Source organism: Bos grunniens, chromosome 23 (genome assembly GCF_055505025.1).
Source record: "Bos grunniens cultivar Pamir isolate PY7600 chromosome 23, Bosgru_T2T1.0, whole genome shotgun sequence".
Lineage (NCBI taxonomy): Eukaryota > Metazoa > Chordata > Mammalia > Artiodactyla > Bovidae > Bos > Bos grunniens.
In genome coordinates, this window is record NC_141187.1 from 27737249 (window position 1) to 27758766 (window position 21518).

General features: G+C 41.1%; 1 pseudogene; it reads left to right on the forward strand.

Annotated features, from left to right (window-relative positions):
* Nucleotides 1–21518, forward strand: part of LOC147347007 (butyrophilin subfamily 1 member A1-like) — a 33331-nt pseudogene that overhangs the window by 758 nt on the left and 11055 nt on the right.

The window sequence follows — 21518 nt, forward strand, 5'->3', positions numbered from 1 at the left end:
AGATAGCACATTAAAAAGCAGAGACATTACTTTGCCAACAAAGGTCCATCTAGTCAAGGCTATGTTTTTTCCTGTGGTCATATATGGATGTGAGAGTTGGACTGTGAAGAAGGCTGAGCACTGAAGAATTGATGCTTTTGAACTGTGGTGTTGGAGAAGACTCTTGAGAGTCCTTTGGACTGCAAGGAGATCCAACCAGTCCATTCTGAAGGAGATCAGCCCTGGGATTTCTTTGGAAGGAATGATACTAAAGCTGAAACTCCAGTACTTTGGCCACCTTATGTGAAGAGCTGACTCATTCGAAAAGACTCTGATGCTGGGAGGGATTGGGGGCAGGTGAGAAGGGGACGACAGAGGAAGAGATGGCTGGATGGCATCTCTGAGTCGAAGGATGTGAGTCTGAGTGAACTCCGGGAGTTGGTGATGGACAGGGAGGCCTGGCATGCTGCGATTCATGGGGTCGCAAAGAGTCGGACACAACTGAGCGACTGAACTGAACTAAGCAGTATAACCTGTCTCTCCTCCTACTCCACAAAGGGAGAAGGTATTTGCCTTACTCTTCCCCCACCCAGTATACGTGCCTCATCCAATCAGCAAATAACTTGCAAGACACCTATCCCGCTCCTTGTACCCTGGGTATAAAAGTGGGCTAAAGACCCCTGTTCAATGTCAGTTCTCCCTTGAGCTGGCCCGCTGTTCTAAGAGCATCTCTCACTCTAATAAACTTTATTCTCCTCTAATTCTGCCTCATTTCTGGAAATTATTTTCCAAACTGCACTTGGCCTATGATATTTTTGGTGGCCTGTATGGGGACTTGGGGTCTCTTCCCTACCTCCTCACTTCTCCTTTCCATAGGGACCCTCTGTGAACAGGCAAGTGCTGTGGAAGCAACTGAAGAACTCTGGCCAGCGTTACCCTCTGGTGTATCCCAAAGGCCCCACTGCTCACTGCACTCCAGTAGCTGACACCCGAATAGGTGAGGGTCTCTCCTTTAGACTCCTTTCTAACTGAGGACTAGTCCAACCAATATAGTGTGGGCATGGGTTGGGCACTTAAAAGCCATTAGGGCACCTGATACATGCAGACTCCCATGTGAAGATAAGGGGGACATGGAATGGATCAGGCCGCAAGGGCAACCACCCCCAGCAAGACAACTTCTGTGCACTGTGTCAGGCACATAGTGGTTGAAGCAAAACAGAGACCATTGTCCCCTGGCCACCACCTCCCCAATAGGATTGTAAGTCAGATTCCACAGCATTCTTCCCTGTCATTTTCACTTCTCCCCCTTTCGGTCTGGATTGATTTACAGGAGCCTATATGTTGCCTCTGAGCCATCCCAAGAGCGTCTTCCACGTTTCAGGGAATCACCAAACAGTGAGTCACCTGGTGGCTCCCAGGAATGTCTGTCTGCCTGGGTCACATGGTGCCTTAGCTGTCACATGGTACCTTAGCTGCATGTTTCTCAGGGGCAGCCTCTCACTTCGGATGTAACTGTTGGGACAGTTGGCCATTTTGTGCCATTAGTCACACAGAGAGATCACTGGGACCAAAGGGACAGTGTCAGCCAGTGATTCTCAGTACCCCATTCTATGGCAGGTAGGCTAGGAGTGGGTTCTGGTACATCCCAGGAGCCTCTCTCAAACTCACTCCTGTCTGCACTCTCAGAAGGTGGAAAATTTTGACCCTGAAAAAGGCCTGGCCCAATACAAATTGGGGGAGTCCGCAAAACAATGGCCTATGAATGGTACAGTAGCTTTTACCAAAAATAGCAAAGGACTCAGAATTTACTTACATTCAGTCCTTCACAGACCTCAGTCAGAATCTGGATTTGAGAGACTCATGCTGCATGTGTCTTTCTGTTGCCTCCTTATCTCCCATCCCTTTCTCTCTCCATCAGATTTCCAGATGACCCCTACTCAACCTTTCATATCCACATGATCTCTAGGAAAGGATTCTGAGGTTCCCTTTGGTCCAGATAGCCCAAGGGATCAAATTCACCCATTCCAGTCCATTTTAGTTCACTGATTCCTAAATGTTGATGTTCACTCTTGCCATCTCCTGTTTGACCACTTCTAATTTACCTTGATTCACGGACCTAACATTCCAGGTTCCTATGCAATATTGGTCTTTACAGCATCAGAGTTTACTTCCATCACCAGTCACATCCACAACTGGGCATTATTTTCACTTTGGCTCCATCTCTTCATTCTTTCTGGAATTATTTCTCCACTCTTCTCCAGTAGCATATTGGGCACCCACCGACCTGAGGAGTTCATCTTTCCGTATCATATCTTTTTGCCTTTTCATACTATTCATGGGGTTCTCAACGCAAGAATACTGAAGTGGGTTGCCATTCCCTTCTCCAGTGCACCACGTTTTATCAGTACTCTCTACCATGACCCGTATGTCTTGGGTGGCCCTACACATAGTGGCTCATCGTTTCATTGAGTTAGAAAAGGCTTTGGCCCATGTGATCAGTTTGATTAGTTGGAGCCAACATCTGTTGGCATCAAAAAAGCAAGAGAATACCACAAAACCATCTATTTACGCTTTATTGATTAAGCCAAATCTTTGACTGTGCGGATCTCAACAAACTGGAAAATTCTTCAAGAGATGGGAATACCAAGCCATCTTACTGCCTTCTGAGAAATATGCACGCAGGTCAAGAAGCAACAGTTAGAACCAGACATGAAACAACAGACTGGTTTCAAATTGGGAAAGGAGTACATCAAGGCTGTATATTGTCACCCTGCTTACTTAATTTATATGCAAAGGTCATTTCAGTTCAGTTCAGTCACTCAGTCGTGTCCGATTCTTTGCGACCCCATGAACTGCAGCACGCCAGGCCTCCCTGTCCATTACCAACTCCTGGAGTCCACCCAAACCCATGTCCACTGAATCGGTGATGCCATCCAACCATCTCATCCTCTGTCATCCCCTTCTCCTCCTGCCCTCAATCTTTCCAAGCATCACTGCTACTGCTACTGCCAAGTCAGTTCACTCGTGTCCAAGTCTGTGCAACCCCATAGACGGCAGTGCACTAGGCTCCCCCGTCCCTGGGATTCTCCAGGCAAGAATACTGGAGTGGGTTTCCATTTCCTTCTCCAATGCATGAAAGTGAAAACTGAAAGTGAAGTTGCTCATTCATATCTGACCTTAGCGACCCCATGGATTGCAGCCTACCAGGCTCCTCCGTCCATAGGATTTTGCAGGCAAAAGTACTGGAGTTGGATGCCATTGCCTTCTCCCTTCCAAGCATCAGGGTATTTTCAAATGAGTCAGCTCTTCGCATCAGATGGCCAAAGTACTGGAGTTTCAGCTTCAGTGTTAGTGCTTCCAATGAATATTCAGGACTGATTTCCTTTAGAATGGACTGGTTGGATCTCCTTGCAGTCCAAGGGACTCTCAAGAGTTATCTCCAACACCCCAGTTCAAAAGCATCATTCTTCTGTGCTCAGCTTTCCTTATAGTCCAGCTCTCACATCCATACATGACTGCTGAAAAAAAATAGCCTTGACTAGACAGACCTTTGTTGGCAAAGTAATGTCTCTGCTTTTAAATATGCTGTCAGAGTTGATCATAACTTTCCTTCCAAGGAGTAGGCATCTTTTAATTTCATGGCTGCAATCACCATCTGCAGTGATTTTGGAGCCCAAAAAATAAAGTCAGCCACTGTTTCCACCATTTCCCCGTCTATTTGCCATGAAGTGATGGGACCAGATACCATGACCTTAGTTTTCTGAATGTTGAGCTTTAAGCCAACTTTTTCACTCTCCTCTTCCACTTTCATCAAGAGGTTCTTTAGTTCTTCTTCACTTTCTGCCATAAGGGTTGTGTCATCTGCATATCTGAGGTTATTGATATTTCTCCCAGCAATCTTGATTCCAGTTGTGCTTCTTCCAGCCCAGCGTTTCTCATGATATACTCTGCATAGAAGTTAAATGAGCAGGGTGACAATATACAGCCTTGATGTACTCCTTTTCCTATTTGTAACCTTTTTGTTGTTCCATGCCCAGCTCTAACTGTTGCTTCCTGACCTGCATACAGGTTTCTCAAGACGCAGTTCAGGTGGTCTGATTTTCCCATCTCTTTCAGAATTTTCCAGTTTATTGTGATCCACACAGCCAAAGGCTTTGGCATAGTCAATAAAACAGAAATAGATGTTTTTCTGGCACTCTCTTGCTTTTTCCATGATCCAGATGGTATTGGCAATTTGATCTCTGGTTCCTCTGCCTGTTCTAAAACCAGCTTGAACCTCTGGAAGTTCACGGTTCATGTATTGTTGAAGTCTGGCTTGGAGAATTTTAAGCATTACTTTACTAGCATATGAGATGAATGCAATTGTGTGGTAGTTTGAGCATTCTTTGGCATTGTCTTTCTTTGGGATTGGAATGAAAATTGACATTTACCAGTCCGGTGGCCTCTGCTGAGTTTTCCAAATTTGCTGGCATATTGCATGCAGCACATTCATAGTATCATCTTTTAGGATTTGAAATAGCTCAGCTGGAATTCCATCACCTCCACTAGCTTTGTTCCTAGTGATGCTTCCTAAGGCCCTCTTGACTTCACATTCTAGGATATCTTGTTCTAGGTGAGTGATCCCACCAATCTGATTATCTGGGTCGTGAAGATCCTTTTTGTATAGTTCTTCTGTGTATTCTTGCCACCTCTTCTTAATATCTTCTGCTTCTGTTAGGTCCATTCCATTTCTATCCTTTCTCAAGACCATCTTTGCATGAAATGTTCCCTTGGTATGTCTAATTTTCTTGAAGAGATCTCTAGTCTTTCCCATTCTGTTGTTTTCCTCTATTTCTTTGCATTGATCACTGAGGAAGGCTTTCTTATCTCTCCTTCTATTCTTTGGAACTCTGCATACAAATGGGTATATCTTTCCTTTTCTCCTTTGCTTTTCACTTCCCTTCTTTTCATAGCTATTTGTAAGGCCTCCTCAGACAGCCATTTTGCTTTTTTGCATTTCTTTTTTGGGGGATGGTCTTGATCCCTGTCTCCTGTCATGAACCTCCATCCATATGCAGAGTATAGCATGCAAAATGCAGGCTGGATGAAGCACAAGCTGGAATCAAGACTTCCAGGAGAAATATCAATAACCTTAGATATGTAGATGATACCACCCGTATGGCAGAAAGCAAAGAAGAACTAATGAGCCTTTGATGAAAGTGAAACAGGAGAGTGAAAAAGTTGGCTTAAAACTCAACATTCAGAGGTGGTCCCAAGAGGGCAGAGCAAGAGGACGGGGAGACCACTTTCTTCCTCACAAATTCATCAAAAGATCATTTGAATGATGAGCACCTTCCACAAAACAACTTTTGAACTCTGACAGAGGAACCAGGCACCCAGAAAGACAGCCCATTCTCTTCAAAATGAGGTAGGACAAAATATAAAAGACAAAACGAGAGACAAAAGATTTAGGGATGGAGACCCATCCTGAGGAGGGAGTGGTGAAGGAGGAGAAGTTTCCAAACACCAGGAAACCATCTCACTGGCAGGTCTGTAAGGAGTTTTGGAATCTTAAGGGCAACATAACGGGAGGACAAACACACACACACACACACACACACACACACACACACACAGAATATGCTCCTAACTGCAACTCCCAGAGAAGTAGCCCAGATGCTCATGTCTGCCATAATTGAGGAGGACCTGGACAGGGAGGCATGGGTTGCATGCTTAAGGTAAGGACCGAGCCTGAATGCCCTGAGGACAATCTGAGGGAGCTACGTGAGATAGCCACCCAAACGGTGGGATAGCCAGAGAAAGGGAAAAAAGAAAAAAAAGAGAGAACTTTCCTATGAAAGGCTCTAACCTAACACACAGGCTGGCCCGCTCACAGAACAAAGGATTGAGCAAATACCAAAGGAGAGTTAGCCAGCTGCATACAGGACCCTCCCCTGCTGCCAGAGGCATAGGCAGGCATGCAACAGCCAGAGGCGGAAGGCAAGGGGCCGTCTCGGCCACAGAGACCGGCATCCTCCACCAAACTGTGAGCAGCCTCCTGGCTTCAGTTGCTAACCAATTCTTCCTGGGATCCTGAACAGTTGATGTCTGCCAAGAGGGTCGCAGCCTGAGATCAGCTTCCCAGAGGAGACACACAGCACACCTGAGACAGTGCTCTTACAACACACCCAGGAAACAGAGTGTCCGGGACCAGGAAGGTGATTAAGACACACGGGCCACCTGGGACAGTGTGTTCAGCAAGCACCTGGTCACCTGAGCTGCTCGGACCTGGGAAGGACACAACATGCATGCCCAAAAAAGTCTGTGCCCTTGTGGAGTACCCAAGATCCTGAACCTGAGCAGCTCAGACCTGGGAAGTGCACGAAATTCAGGGCCCAATTTGGATAGTTCCCTTGCAGAGCAACCTGGAACCTGAGCAGTGTAGACCTGGAAAGCACATGCTGCCTTGAGCTTGGGCAAACACAGGGTGGTCCATACACTGGGAGCACCCCCCAACACACCAGTGATATTTGTTTGCAGTGTTCCTCCCTCTCAACACAACTGAACATGTGAGCCTAAATAAGTGACCACCTTCTCCCCCTTTTGTCAGGGCAGAATTTAGACACTGAAGAGATTTGCAAACAGAGGAAGCCAAAATAAACAAAGAAAAGGGAACCACTCTGGCAGTGACAAGTGCAACAGATTAAAACCCTGTAGTTAACATTGACTAAGCATTGAAACGGAGAGGGCAATGACACCCTACTTGAGTACTCTTGCCTGGAAAATCCAATGGATGGAGGAGCCTGGTGGGGTACAGTCCATGGGGTCGCTGGGAGTCAGACACGACTGAGCGACTTCAGTTTCACTTTTCACTTCCATGCACTGGAGAAGGAAATGGCAACCCACTCCAGTGTTCTTGCCTAGATAATCCCAGGGATGGGGGAGTCTGGTGGGCTGCCATCTATGGGGTCGCACAGAGTCAGACACGATTAAAGTGACCTAGCAGCAAGCATTGGAGGGGGCCTATAGATCTTGAGAAGAAGTACAAGCTGGAACAGGAACTATCTGAAACTCAACTGACCCAACACTGCCAACAACAGCTCCAGATAAATTCCTAGATATATTTTTACTACTATCATTTTAAAAATTTTTAAGTCTTTTCATTTTTAAGTTCTTTATTACTCCTTTAATTTTCATTTTCATAACCTACCTTGCAAAATAAAGACCCTATTTTTAAAGCAAATTTCACATATATGTTTTTAATAATTTCTGTGATTGATTTTGTTTTATATTTTTAATACTGTATTTTTGAGAGTCTAACCATTACTCTATATTTTTGTCCTTTGCTTTTTGGTATTTATTTTCAATTTTGTACCTTTAAGAATCTAATCTTCAGTATCCATTTTCACTTAGGAGTGTGATTACAGGTTTGATTGCTCTCTCCCCTTTTGACTCTCCCTTTTCTCCCCCAGGTCACCTCTATCTCCTCCCTCCCCCTTCTCGTCTCTACGTAATTTTGCAAATCTCTCTGAGTGTTCTGGGATGTTGAGAACACTTCAGTTCAGTTCAGTCACTCAGTCGTATCTGACTCTTTGCGACCCATGAACCACAGCGTGCCAGGCCTCCCTGTCCATCACCAACTCCCGGAGTCTACCCAAACCCATGTCCATTGAGTCGGTGATGCCATCCAACCATCTCATCCTCTGTCATCCCCTTGTCCTCCTTAGGGAACTGATTACTGGCTAGATTGGTCTCTCCCCTTTTGACTCCACCTCTTCTCTGCTTGGTCACTTCTATCACCCTCCATGCTCTTCTCTATGTAATTCCATGAACCTCTCTGAGTGTTCCAGACTGTGGAGAGCACATAGGGAATTGACTACTAGCTAAATTGCTCTCTCCTCTTTTGACTCCCCCTCTTCTCCTCCTGGTGACCTCTATCGCCCTCCTCCCTCTTCTCTACTCCATGTAACTCTGTCAACCTCTCTGGGTGTCCCTCACTGTGGGGAATCTTTTCACCAGTAACCTAGATGTTTTATCATTGGTGCTGTATGGATGGAGAACTCTTGAGGCTACTGTAAGAATAAGACTGAAAGCCAGAGGCAGGAGGCTTAAGTCCAAAACTTGAGAACACCAGATAACTTCTGACTCCAGGGAACATTAATCAACAAGAGCTCATCCAAAAGCCTCCCTACCTACACTGAAACCAAATCCTCTCAAGAGCCAACAAGTTCCAGGGCAAGACATAACACGCTAATTCTCCAGCAATGCAAGAACACAGCCCTGATCATTAAAATACAAGCTGCCCAAAGTCATGCCAAACCCATAGACACCCCAAAATTCGCTACTGGACACTTCCTTGCACTCCAGAGAGAAGAGATCCAGCTCCACCCACCAGAACACAGACACAGGCTTCCCTAACCAGGAAACCTTGACAAGCCACTAGTCCAACCCCACTCAAGGGAGCAACCTCCACAATAAAGAGAAACCACAAACTTCCAGCCTACAGAAAGGCCACCCCAAACACAGCAATCTAAACAAAATGAAAAGGCAGAGAAATAATCAGCAGGTAAAGGAACATGTAAATGCCCACCAAACCAAACCAAAGAGGAGGACATAGGGAGTTTACCTGAAAAAGAATTCAGAATAATGATAGTAAAAATAATACAAAATCTTGAAAATACAATGGAGTTACAGATAAATAGACTAGAGACAAGGATTGAGAAGATGCAAGAAATGTTTAACAAGGACATAGAAGAAATAAAAAGGAGTCAATCACAATGAATTATGCAATAACTAGATCAAAAGCACTCTGGAGGGAACCAACAGTAGAATAACTGAGGCAGAAGGTAGGATGAGTGAAGTGGCAGATAGAATGGCAGAAATCAATGAAGCAGAGAAGAAAAAAGAATTAAAAGAAACGAGGACAACTTTAGAGACAGCTGGTACAATGTTAAACACCCCCAACATTTGGATCATAGGGGTCCCAGAAGAAGACAAAAACAAAGGGCATGAGAAAATTCTTGAGGAGAATAGTTTTCAACTATTAAGTTGAAAACTTCCCTAAAATCGGAAAGGAAATAGCCACCCAAGTCCAAGAAACCAGGAGAGTCCCAAACAGGATAAAACCAAGATGAAACATCCCAAGAAACATATTAATCAAATTAACAAAGATCAAACACACAGAACAAATATTAAAAGCAACAAGGGAAAAGAAAAAATAACACACAAAGAAATCCCCATAAGGATAACAGCTGATCTCTCAATAGGAACTCTTCAGGCCAGAAGGGAATGGTAGGACATAACTAAAGTGATGAAAGAGAGAAACTTACAACCCAGATTACTATATCCAGCAAGGATCTCATTCATATATGAAGGGGAAATCAAAAACTTTACAGACAAGCAAAAGCTGAGAGAATTCAGCACCACCAAATCAGCTCTTCAAAAATGCTAAAGGATCTTCTCTAGACAGGAAACACATAAAAGGTTTATAAACTCAAACCCAAAACAACAAAGTAAATGGCAATGGGTTCATACTTATCAATAATCACCTGAAATGTAACTGGGTTGAGTGCCCCAACCAAAAGACAAAGACTGGCTGAATGGATACAAAAACAAGACCCCTATATATGCGGTCTACAAGAGACCCACCTCAAAACAAAGGACACATACAGACTGAAAGTGAAGGGCTGGAAAAAATATTTCATGCAAATGGAGACCAGAAGTAGCAATACTCATATCAGATGAAATAGACTTTGAAATAAAGGCCATGAAAACAGACAAATAAGAACACTACATAATGATCAAAGGATCAATCCAAGAAGAAGATATAACAATTATAAACATATATGCACCCAACATAGGAGCACCACAATATGTAAGGCAAATGCTGACAAGTATGAAAGGGGAACGGAGAAGGCAATGGCACCCCACTCCAGTACTCTTGCCTGGAAAATCCCATGGATGGAGGAGCCTGGTAGGCTGCAGTCCATGGGGTCACTGAGGGTTGGACACGACTGAGCGACTTCACTTTCACTTTTCACTTTCATGCATTGGAGAAGGAAATGGCAACCCACTCCAGTGTTCTTGCCTGGAGAATCCCTGCTGTCTATGGGGTCGCACAGAGTTGGACACGACTGAAGTGACTTAGCAGCAGCATGAAAGGGGAAATTAACAGTAACACAATAATAGTGGGAGACTTTAATACCCATTCACACCTATGGATAGATCAACAAAACAGAAAATTAACAAGGAAACACAAACTTTAAATGATACAATAGACCAGTTACACTTAATTGATGTCTATAGGACACTTCACACCTAAATAATGAATTACACCTTTTTCTCAAGTACACACGGGACATTCCCCAGGATAGATCACATCCTGCACCATAAATCTAGCCTTGGTAAACTCAAAAAAATTGAAATCATTTCAAGCATCTTTTCTGATCACAATGAGGTAAAATTAGATGTCAACTACAGGAAAAAAAAAAAAAAAACTAGTAAAAATACAAACATATGGAGGCTAAACACGCACTTCTTAATAACCAGCAAATCACAGAAGAAATCAAAAAAGAAATCAAAATATGCTTAGAAACAAGTGAAAATAAAAACACGACAACCAAAAACCTATGGGATTCAGTAAAAGCAGTGCTAAGGTGAAGGTTCATAGCAATACAAGCGTACCTCAAGAAACAAGAAAGAAATTAAATAAATAACCTAACTTTACACCAAAAGCAACCAGAAAAAGAAGAAATGAAGAACCCCAGGCTTAGAAGAAGGAAAGAAATCATAAAAATTTAAGCGGAAATAAATGAAAAATAAACAAGGGAAACTATAACAAAAATCAACAAAACTAAAAGCTGGTTCTTGAAAAGATAAATAAAATAGACAAACCAGTAGCCAGAAAACAAAAAACATCATCATCATCAAAAAACAAAGGGAGAAGAATCAAGTCAACAAAATTAGAAAGGAAAATGGAGAGATCACAACAGACAACACAGAAATGCAAAGAATCTTGAGAGACTACTATTAGCAACTATAAGCTAATAAAATAGACAACTTGGAAGAAATGGATGAATTCTTAGAACAGTACAACTTTCCAAAACTGAACCAGGAAGAAATAGAAAATCTTAACAGATCTGTCACAAGCATGGAAATTGAAACTGTAATCAGAAATCTTCTAACAAACAAAAGCCCAGGACCAGATGTCTTCATAGGTGAATCCTACCAAATATTTAGAGAAGGGTTAACACCTATCCTGCTCAAACTCTTCCAGAAAATTGCAGAGGAAGGTAAACTGTCAAACTCATTCTATGAGGCCAAGGTCACCCTAATACTAAAACAAGACAAAGATGCTACAAAAAAAGAAAATTACAGGCCAGTATCACTGATGAACATAGATGCAAACATGCTTAACAAAATTCTAGCAAACAGAATCCAACAACATATTCAAAGGATCACACATGATGACCAAGTGGTCTTTATCTCAGGGATGCAAATCAATCAATGTGATACACCACATTAACAAATTGAAAGATAAAAACCATATGATTATCTCAATAGATGCAGAGAAAGGCTTTGACAAAATTCAACATCAATTTATGATAAAAAAAAAACAACCCCTCCAGAAAGCAGGCATACAAGGAACATACTTCAACATAAAGAAAGTCATATATGATAAACCCACATCAAACATTATTCTCAATGCTGACTGAAAGCATTTCCCCTAAAGTCAGGAACAAGACAAGGGTGCCCACTCTCACCACTACTATTCAACATAGTTTTGGAAGTTGTGGCCACAGCAATCAGAGCAGAAAAAGAAATAAAAGGAATCCAGATTGGAAAAGAAGAAGTAAAACTTTCACTGTTTGCAGACAACATGATCCTCTACATAGAAAATCCTAAAGACACCACCAGAAAATTACTAGAGCTAACCTGTGAATATACTAAAGTTGCAGGATATAAAATTAACACACAGAAGTCCCTTGCATTCCTATACACTAACAATGAGAAAACAGAAAGAGAAATTAAGGAAACAATTCCATTCACCGTTGCAACAAAAAAAGTAAAATACTCAGGAATAAATCTACCTAAAGAAACAAAAGACCTATATATAGAAAACTATAAAACACTGATGAAAGAAATCAAAGAGGACACAAATAGATGGAGAAATTTATGATGTTCATGGATCAGAAGACTCAATATAGTGAAAATGAGTATACTATCCAAAGCAAGCTATAGATTCAATGCAATCCCTATCAAGCTACCACCAGTATCTTTCAGAGAACTAGAACAAATAATTTCACAATTTGTATGGAAATAACAAAAACTTCGAATAGCCAAAGCAACCTTGAGAAAGAAGAATGGAAATGGAGGAATCAATTTGCCTGACTTCAGATTATATTACAAAGCTACAGTAATCAAGACAGTACGTTCCTGGCACAAAGACAGAAACATAGATCGATGGAACAAAATAGAAAGCCCAGAGATAAATCCACACACCTATGGACACCTTATCTTTGACAAAGGAGGCAAGAATATACAATGGAGAAAAGACAATCTCTTTAACAAGTGGTGCTGGCAAAACTGGTCAACTACCTATAAAAGAATGAAACTAGAACACTTACTAACACCATACACAAAAATACAAAATGGATTAAAGATCTAAATGTAAGACCAGAAACTATAAAACTCCTAGAGGAAAACATAGACAAAACACTCTCTGACATAAATCCCAGCAGGATCCTCTATGACCCACCTCCCAGAGTAATGGAAATAAAAGCAAAAATAAACAAATGGGACCTAATTAAACTTAAAAGCTGTTGCACAATGAAGGAAACTATAAGCAATGTGAAAAGACAGCCCTCAGAATGGGAGAAAGTAATAGCAAATGAAGCAACTGACAAAGAATTAATCTCAAAAAACTATACACGCAGCTCAATTCCAGAAAAATAAATGACCCAACGGAAAAATGGGACAAAGAACTAAACAGACATTTCTCCAAAGAAGACATACAGATGGCTGAAAAACACATGAAAAGATGCTCAACATCACTCATTAACAGAGAAATGCAAACCAAAACCACAATGAGGTACCATCTCACACCAGTCAGAATGGCTGCTATCAAAAAGTCTACAAACAATAAATGCTGGAGAGGGTGTGGGGAAAAGGTAACCCTCTTACACTGTTGTTGGGAATGCAAGCTACTACAACCACTATGGAAAACAGTGTGGAGATTCCTTTAAAAAATGAAATAAAACTGCCATACGACCAAGCAACCCCACTGCTGGGCATACATACCGAGAAAAACAAAATTGAAAGAGCCATGTGTATCCCAGTGTTCATCACAGCACTGTTTACAATAACTAGGACATGGAAGCAACCTAGATATCCATTGGCAGACAAATGGATAAGAAAGCAGTGATACATATACACATGGAATATTCCTCAGCTATTAAAAAGAAAGTATTTGAGTCAGTTCTAATGAGGTGGATGAAAGTGGAGCCTATTTTACAGAGTGAAGTAAGTCAGAAAGAAAAACACCAATTCGGAATATTAACACTTGTAAATGGAATTTAGAAAGATGGTAACGTTGACCCTATATGTGAGACAGCAAAAGAGACACAGAGAATAAAGAACAGACTTTTGGACTCTGTGGAAGAAGGCGAGGGTTGGATGATTTGAGAAAATAGCATTGAAACCTGTATATTATGTGAAATATATTGCCAGGCCAGGTTTGATGCATGAGACAGGGCGCTCAGGGCCAGTGCATTGGGATGACCCTGAGGGATGGGATGGGGAGGGTCATGGGAGGGGGTTTCAGGATGGGGAACACGTGTACACTCACGGCTGATTCATGTCGATGTTTGGTGAAAGCCACTACAATATTGTAACATAAGACCTGCCTCTTGAGAAACCTGTATCAGGTCAGGAAGCAACAGTTAGAACTGGACATGGAACAACAGACTGGTTCCAAAGAGGAAAAGGGGTATGTCAAGGTTGTATATTGTCACCCTGCTTATTTACCTTATATGCAGAGTTCAGTTCAGTCGCTGTCATGTCCGATCTTTGCGACTCCATGACAGCAGCAAGCCAGGCCACCTTGTCCATCACCAACCCCCAGAGTTCACCCAAACCCACGTCCATCAAGTCGGTGATGCACACCATGAGAAATGCAGGGCTGGAAGAAACACAAGCTGGAATCAAGATTGCTGGGAGAAATATCAATAACCTCAGATATGCAAATGACACCACCCTTATGGCAGAGAGTGAAGAAGAACTAAAGAGCCTCTTGATGAAAGCGAAAGAGAAGAATGAAAAAGTTGGCTTAAAGTTCAATATTCAGAAAACTAAGATCATGGTATCTGCTCCCATCACTTCATGGGAAATAGATGGGGAAACAGTGGAAATAGTGTCAGACTTTATTTTTTTGGGCTCCAAAATCACTGCAGATGGTGATTGCAGCCACGGAAATAAAAGACGCTTACTCCTTGGAAGGAAAGTTATGAACAACCTAGATAGCATATTCAAAAGCAGAGACATTACTTTGCCAACAAAGATCCGTCTAGTCAAGGCTATGGTTTTTCCAGAAGTCATGTATGGATGTGAGAGTTGGACTATAAAGAAAGCTGAGTGTCAAAGAACTGATGCTTTTGAACTGGGGTGTTGGAGAGGAGTCTTGAGAGTCCCTTGGACTGCAAGGAGATCCAGCCAGTCCATCCTAAAGGAGATCAGTCCTGGGTGTTCATTGGAAGAAGTGATGTTGAAGCTGAAACTCCAATACTTGGCCACCTGATGTGAAGAGCTGACTCATTTGAAAAGACCCTGATGCTGGGAAAGATTGAGGGCAAGAGGAGAAGGGGATGATAGAGGATGAGATGGTTGGATGGTATCACTGACTTGATGGACATGGGTTTGGATGGACTCCAGGTGTTGGCGATGGACAGGGAGGCCTGGTGTGCTGCAGTTCATGGGGTCACAAAGAGTCGGACATGACTGAGCGACTGAACTAAACTGAATTAGCCTCTAATTAAATTAATTAAAAAGATAAAATTAAATCTGATTAAATTGCAAAAATAAAAAACAAATATTTGTGTAGTAACTCTATTTTACTACTTTTTCCTTGGAGAATAAATTCTGGAACATAACAGGAAACTTATTACTATATTTTCAGGCTACCCTAACACTGTTTTCCAAAACAGTTGTACCACTTTCTCATGACAATTTCAGTTATATTATTTTGGGGGGATGGAATTTAGGAACATATATCTTTAATGTATATAGTAAGTCTCATATGACTCTGCTACAGCTACATTTTTGTATAGATAGATGCCTTCACTGTATGCCTCCTCATCTTTTTAAGAACCTGTTTCCTGTCGATGTTCTTTAGTCACTAAGTCGTGTCCAGTCCCCCATTTCTTGCATTGGCAGTTGGATTTTTTACCACTGAGCCACCTGGAAAGCCCTCATGTGTGCATATCTGCACTTCAGTGTAAAATAGGATGGCCTAACAAAAGAAGAATGACTGATATTGTGCATCCCTGAAGAATTCTGGCCTTATCTCCTATTATGGTTTAATTTCCTAATTTAGTTCCTTTAGCAGAAAGCAGGGGAGGGGTGTAAGACAACCCAGCCTCTGATTGGTGACATGTCCTTTGGAAATTTATGGCTCCAGTTTCCACAAATACAGATCAAGTTGGACCAGACAGGACACTATGAAAGAAGTCCAAATTTTTGTTTTCTTCCTTCTTAACATTATGCTTTTATTTGGAATGAATCGCTTATTTCTTCCATCTACTTTTCAGAGGAAAATGAATAGGAAAACACGTACCAATAACGTATTCCGCTGTGTACATTGTCATTCTCTCATCTATTTCTTATGCTCTTGCCTTCAACTCTTAAAGATCATCTCTCTTGAATGCAAACAGAGACATGATTTTACATGCTTTTATGTGAGTATCTTGGAGAAGGCAATGGCACCCCACTCCAGTGCTCTTGCCTGGAGAATCCCAGGTGGGCTGCCATCTATGGAGTCTCACAGAGTCGGACATGACTGAAGTGACTTAGCAGCAGCAGCATGTGAGTATCTTATTCATCCAACTCAAGTTACCCACTTTCATTTGCTATTCAGTTTACGGCATTATTACCTGTCTTGTCTTTCTAGTCATGGCCATCAAGGAGACAGCCTTTCTGTGAACAGAATTTTATTTCTAAGATAGGTGCCAAGTTTGTGTGTTCTAGTTTGTTGGCCTATCATTTTTCTCCAGGATAAGCTCAATTGATATAGATACCTCTTCAGTTACATTTAACATCTCTTTTCTATTCCTTTGCTGTTAGTTGATCACTAAATCGTATCCAACTCTTCCCAACACTTTGCAGTGTAGCCCACCAGGCTCCTCTGTCCATGGAATCCCAGGCAAGGATACTGGAGTGGGTTGCCATTTCCTACTCCATGTCATGTATCCAACCCAGGGATTGAACCTGTGACTCCTACTTAGCAGGCATATTCTTTATCACGAAGCCACCAGGTAAGACCTGAGTCAATATATACCAAAGAGTAAATTATAAAAGGGCTTTCAATTTTGTCCATCTCTTTTCTTGACAAAATGCTTCCATTTGGAATGGATTGCTCTTTCCCTTCTACTTTTTAGAGGACAGTAAACATGAAAAAGGCAAGTACCAATAATGTATTCCACTGGGATCTTGTCATTATTTCATTTGTTTCTTGTACCCTTACCTTCCTTACCTTGTACTTCCCTGGTGGCTCAGACGGTAAAGTGTCTGTCTAAAATGTGGCAGACCTGGGTTCGATCCCTGGGTTGGGAAGATCCGCTGGAGAAGGAAATGGCAATCCACTCCAGTACTATTGCCTGGAAAATCCCATGGACAGAGGAGCCTGGTAGGCTACAGTTCATGGGGTCACAAAGAGTTGGACATGACTGAGTGACTTCATTTACATTTTTTTACATTTTTGCCCTTACCTTCAACAAGCAAGGATCTCCTTCTTCAACTCACATAGATACATATTTTTATTTGATTTTTGTCTTGTTAATTTATTTTTCCAACTGAGGTTGCCCTCTTCATTTGCCAGTTTTCCCCATTGTTACTTCTTTGATTGGTCTTCTTGTTGCAATCAAAGGAACAGATAGTTGTTTTCTCATTAATTTTATCAAGATACCTTTGAAATTTCAACGTGTTTAAGGTTTATGATATGCCAGATTTCTCTTTTAAAAAACCAGATCATTTGATTTAAACCTCCTTTACTGTCATTTAGTACTTTCCCCCCCAAGTAATATAGTGGAGATCAGCATTTTTAAGGCTGGTTTAAAACAGAAACTCAAATTTAACAAAATTCCATAATAACTGGTGGACAAAATCTTTGAGCATAGATGCACCCAGAAACCTAACTCTATGTTAGGCAATTTTGGAGCTGTGATTCTGTTTTCTCTAATGCAGTGTTTGAAGTAACTTTACACATGTAGCTACCACATTATGAAAAATAACTGCATATTTAACAGCAGTCAAAGCCCAAGGAAAAGAAAACAAACCATATAAAAAGTGAGTTCTGATTCCCTGTGTATTTCTCTGTGTGTGTGAGTGTGAGTAGTCTTCTGCATCCTCATAGTGTAAATTTTAAATACAAACATTTCAATAATTTAAAATTTCATATCTTGTGTCTATCTCATGGAATTTACATTGATCTTTGCATTTATATTTTTCAGAAGAACTTCAGAAAAAGTTGGTACATTTTCAGATATCCTTTATGCCTGAAGCTCTTTGAGAAATTGGTTTCTGGATGTCTTTATGATTCCTTCCCTTTAAAACAATTTATAAGCCATTTAGCCATTTGTTGGCTCCCTTCGCTCCAGGCTGTCTGTTTTTCACATCTAAAATTTTCAGTGTTGGACCTCTCGCTATTTAAGTTCTGATCATTTCTGTCTATGTAACTTCCATACATTCTTATTCTCCTATTTTTGTTTTATTTCATTCATTCTAAATAAACATTGACTTCTATCTTGTAGTGGCACTATTCTGGCAACATAAGCTTCTACATTGGTTTGTTTTAAAAATTATTTTCCTTCCTTAATTTTGAAGGATATATCACTAACTATAGAATTTCAGTTTTAATTTTTTTTCATTTTCAGACTTTCAAGTTGTGATTTGATAGTCTTACAGTTTGCATACTTAATGACAAAGAACTGTAAGAAATACATTCTTGTATTTATTTTACTTTTGGTAAAATATCTTTTTCTCTGACTGTTTCCAGATTTTTAAAAAATGTGTCTTAGTGAGGAACTCTTTTTGTTTATCCAGTTTGGAGTCAGGTGTGGCTTTCTAGTTTTATAAAATTGGGAGAAATTTAGACAATTATTTCTTCTTCACTGTCCCTGCTCATTCTACTGCTTCTAGGATCTAAAACACATGTATGTCAATTCAATCAATGCCATTTTTTCTCTGTGCTTTAGTTTGGTTATACGTTTTGTCTCAAATTTTAATATTTTCACTTCTGCAGTGCTTAATATATACCCCTATCCAGTAAGATAAATTTTCAAAGACTATTTTTTTTTCCTTAAGCATTCTATTGTCTCCTTTTTGTACTTTGTATTTTTTTTTCTTGCTGTATTTTATGTTTTTTTTAATTAATGTTTATATTAATAATATAAACCAAATACTATCTTTAAACCAGTATTTAATTCCCTGATGTCTGCCATTCTAGGTCTTTTTCTTTTGAATCTTTCTCTCCTAGTTATGGATTACACTTTTGTCCTTCACCTAGTAAGTAATTGGTTGTAGGATGTTGGATAGTTTGAATATTATATTGTTGACTGCTGGCTTCTGTGTTTTTGTTTTTTTTTTTTTTTTTTTTTTGAGTATTGAATTTGGCACAGAGTTTAGTTACTGAATTGCCTTGGTTCTTTTAAGGTTTGTTTTAAATTTTGTCAAATCAAGATTAGGGTAGCCTTGAATATGTAATTAATTTTGTCTTACCACTAAATTTGCCCATATTTTGGTGTTTTCTCAGGGTCCATATGTGCAATGAAAGCTCTTCTTTCTAGCTGCTATTAACTTGAATGCCTTCCAGTCCTATAGAACTCCTATAAATAGTATAAATTCTTTGCTACTTTTTGCCTCACTTCATTAGTTGCACCCCATGTATGCATAGCTTAAACTCAGCAATAGAATCAAGAAATCTAAGCCAATATTTGGAGTTATTTCTTTAAAAAGTTTCCTCCTCACTGTATTCAGTTATACAAAACCAGGTCCCTTGACCCACAGAAACTGATCTTACTGGCTTCACCTGAGGATTACCACAATATTCTCTTGGTCTCACTCCTCTTTCAATTGGAGTCCAGATAGTGCCTCAAGGCAGAACATCGGGATCGTCACAGGACTCAACTTGAGTGAGTGACTGAAAGTCGCCAAGCCAAGTCTGACTCTTTGAGACCCCATGGGCTATAGTCCATGGAATTCTCCAGGCCAGAATACTGGAGTGGGTAGCCTTTCCCTTCTCCAGCAGATCTTCCCAAGACAGGGATCAACCAGGTTCCCGTTTTGTAGGCATACTCTATACCAACTGAACCACAAGCCACCTGGAAGCCAATTGATGATACACAGTTCAGTTCAGTTCAGTCGCTTAGTCGTGTCAGACTCTTTGCGACCCCATGAAGCACAGCACGCCAGGCCTCCATGACCATCACCAACTCCCAGAGATCACTCAGACTCACGTCCATCGAGTCAGTGATGCCATCCAGCCGTCTCATCCTCTGTTGTCCTCTTCTCCTCCTGCCCCCAATCTCTGCCAGCATCAGAGTCTTTTCCAATGAGTCAACCCTTCGCATCAGGTGGCCAAAATACTGGAGTTTCAGCTTTAGCATCATTCCTTCCAAAGAAATCCCAGGGCTGATCTCCTTCAGAATGGACTGGTTGGATCTCCTTGCAGTCCAAGGGACTCTCAAGAGTCTTCTCCAACACCCCAATTCAAAAGCATCAATTCTTCGGCACTCAGCCTTCTTCACAGTCCAACTCTCACATCCATACATGACCACAGGAAAAACCATAGCCTTGACTAGATGGACCTTTGTTGGCAAAGTAATGTCTCTGCTTTTGAATATGCTGTCTAGGTTGGTCATAACTTTCCTTCCAAGGAGTAAGCATCTTTTAATTTCATGGCTGCAGTCACCATCTGCAGTGATTTTGGAGCCCCCCAAAATAAAGTCTGACACTATTTCCACTGTTTCCCCATCTATTTCCCATGAACTGATGGGACCAGATGCCATGATCTTCGTTTTCTGAATGTTAAGCTTTAAGCCAACTTTTTCACTCTCCTCTTTCACCTTCATCAAGAGGCTTTTGAGTTCCTCTTCACTTTCTGCCATAAGGGTGGTGTCATCTGCATATCTGAGGTTATTGATATTTCTCCCGGCAATCTTGATTCCAGCTTGTGCTTCTTCCAGTCCAGCGTTTCTCATGATGTACTCTGCATATAAGTTAAATAAACTGGGTGACAATATACAGCCTTGATGTACTCCTTTTCCCATTTGGAATCAGTCTGTTGTTCCATGTCCAGTTCTAACTGTTGCTTCCTGACCTGCATACACATTTCTCAAGAGGCAGGTCAGGTGGTCTGGGATTCCCATCTCTTTCAGAATTTCCCACAGTTTATTGTGATCGACACAGTCAAAGGCTTTGGCATAGTCAATAAAGCAGAAATAGATGTTTTTCTGGAACTCTCTTGATTTTGCCATGATCCAGCAGATGTTGGCAATTTGATCTCTGGTTTCTCTGCCTTTTCTAAAACCAGCTTGAATCTCTGGAAGTTCACAGTTCATGTATTGCTGAAGCCTGGCTTGGAGAATTAGAGGATTACTTTACTAGAGTGTGACATGAGTACAATTGTGCGGTAGCTTGAGCATTCTTTGGCATTGCCTTTCTTTGGGATTGGAATGAAAACTGACCTTTTCCAGTCCTGTGGCCACTGCTGAGTTTTCCAAATTTGCTGGCATATTGAGTGCAGCACTTTCACAGCATCATCTTTCAGGGTTTGAAAGAGCTCAACTGGAATTCCATCACCTCCACTAGCTTTGTTCGTAGTGATGCTTTCTAAGGCCCACTTGACTTCACATTCCAGGATGTCTGGCTCTAGGTCAGTGATCACACCATCGTGATTATCTTAGTCATGAAGATCTTTTTTGTACAGTTCTTCTGTGTATTCTTGCCACCTCTTCTTAATATCTTCTGCTTCTGTTAGGTCTATACCATTTCTGTCCTTTATTGAGCCCATCTTTGCATGAAATGTTCCCTTGGTATCTCTAATTTTCTTGAAGAGAACCTCTAGTCTTTCCCATTCTGTTGTTTTCCTCTATTTCTTTGCATTGATTACTGAGGAAGGCTTTCTTATCTCTTCTTGCTATTCTTTGGAACTCTGCATTCAAATGGATATATCTTTCCTTTTCTGCTTTGCTCTTGGCTTCTCTTCTTTTCACAGCTATTTGTAAAGCCTCTCCAGACAGCCATTTTGCTTTTTTGCATTTCTTTTCCATGGGGATGGTCTTGATCCCTAT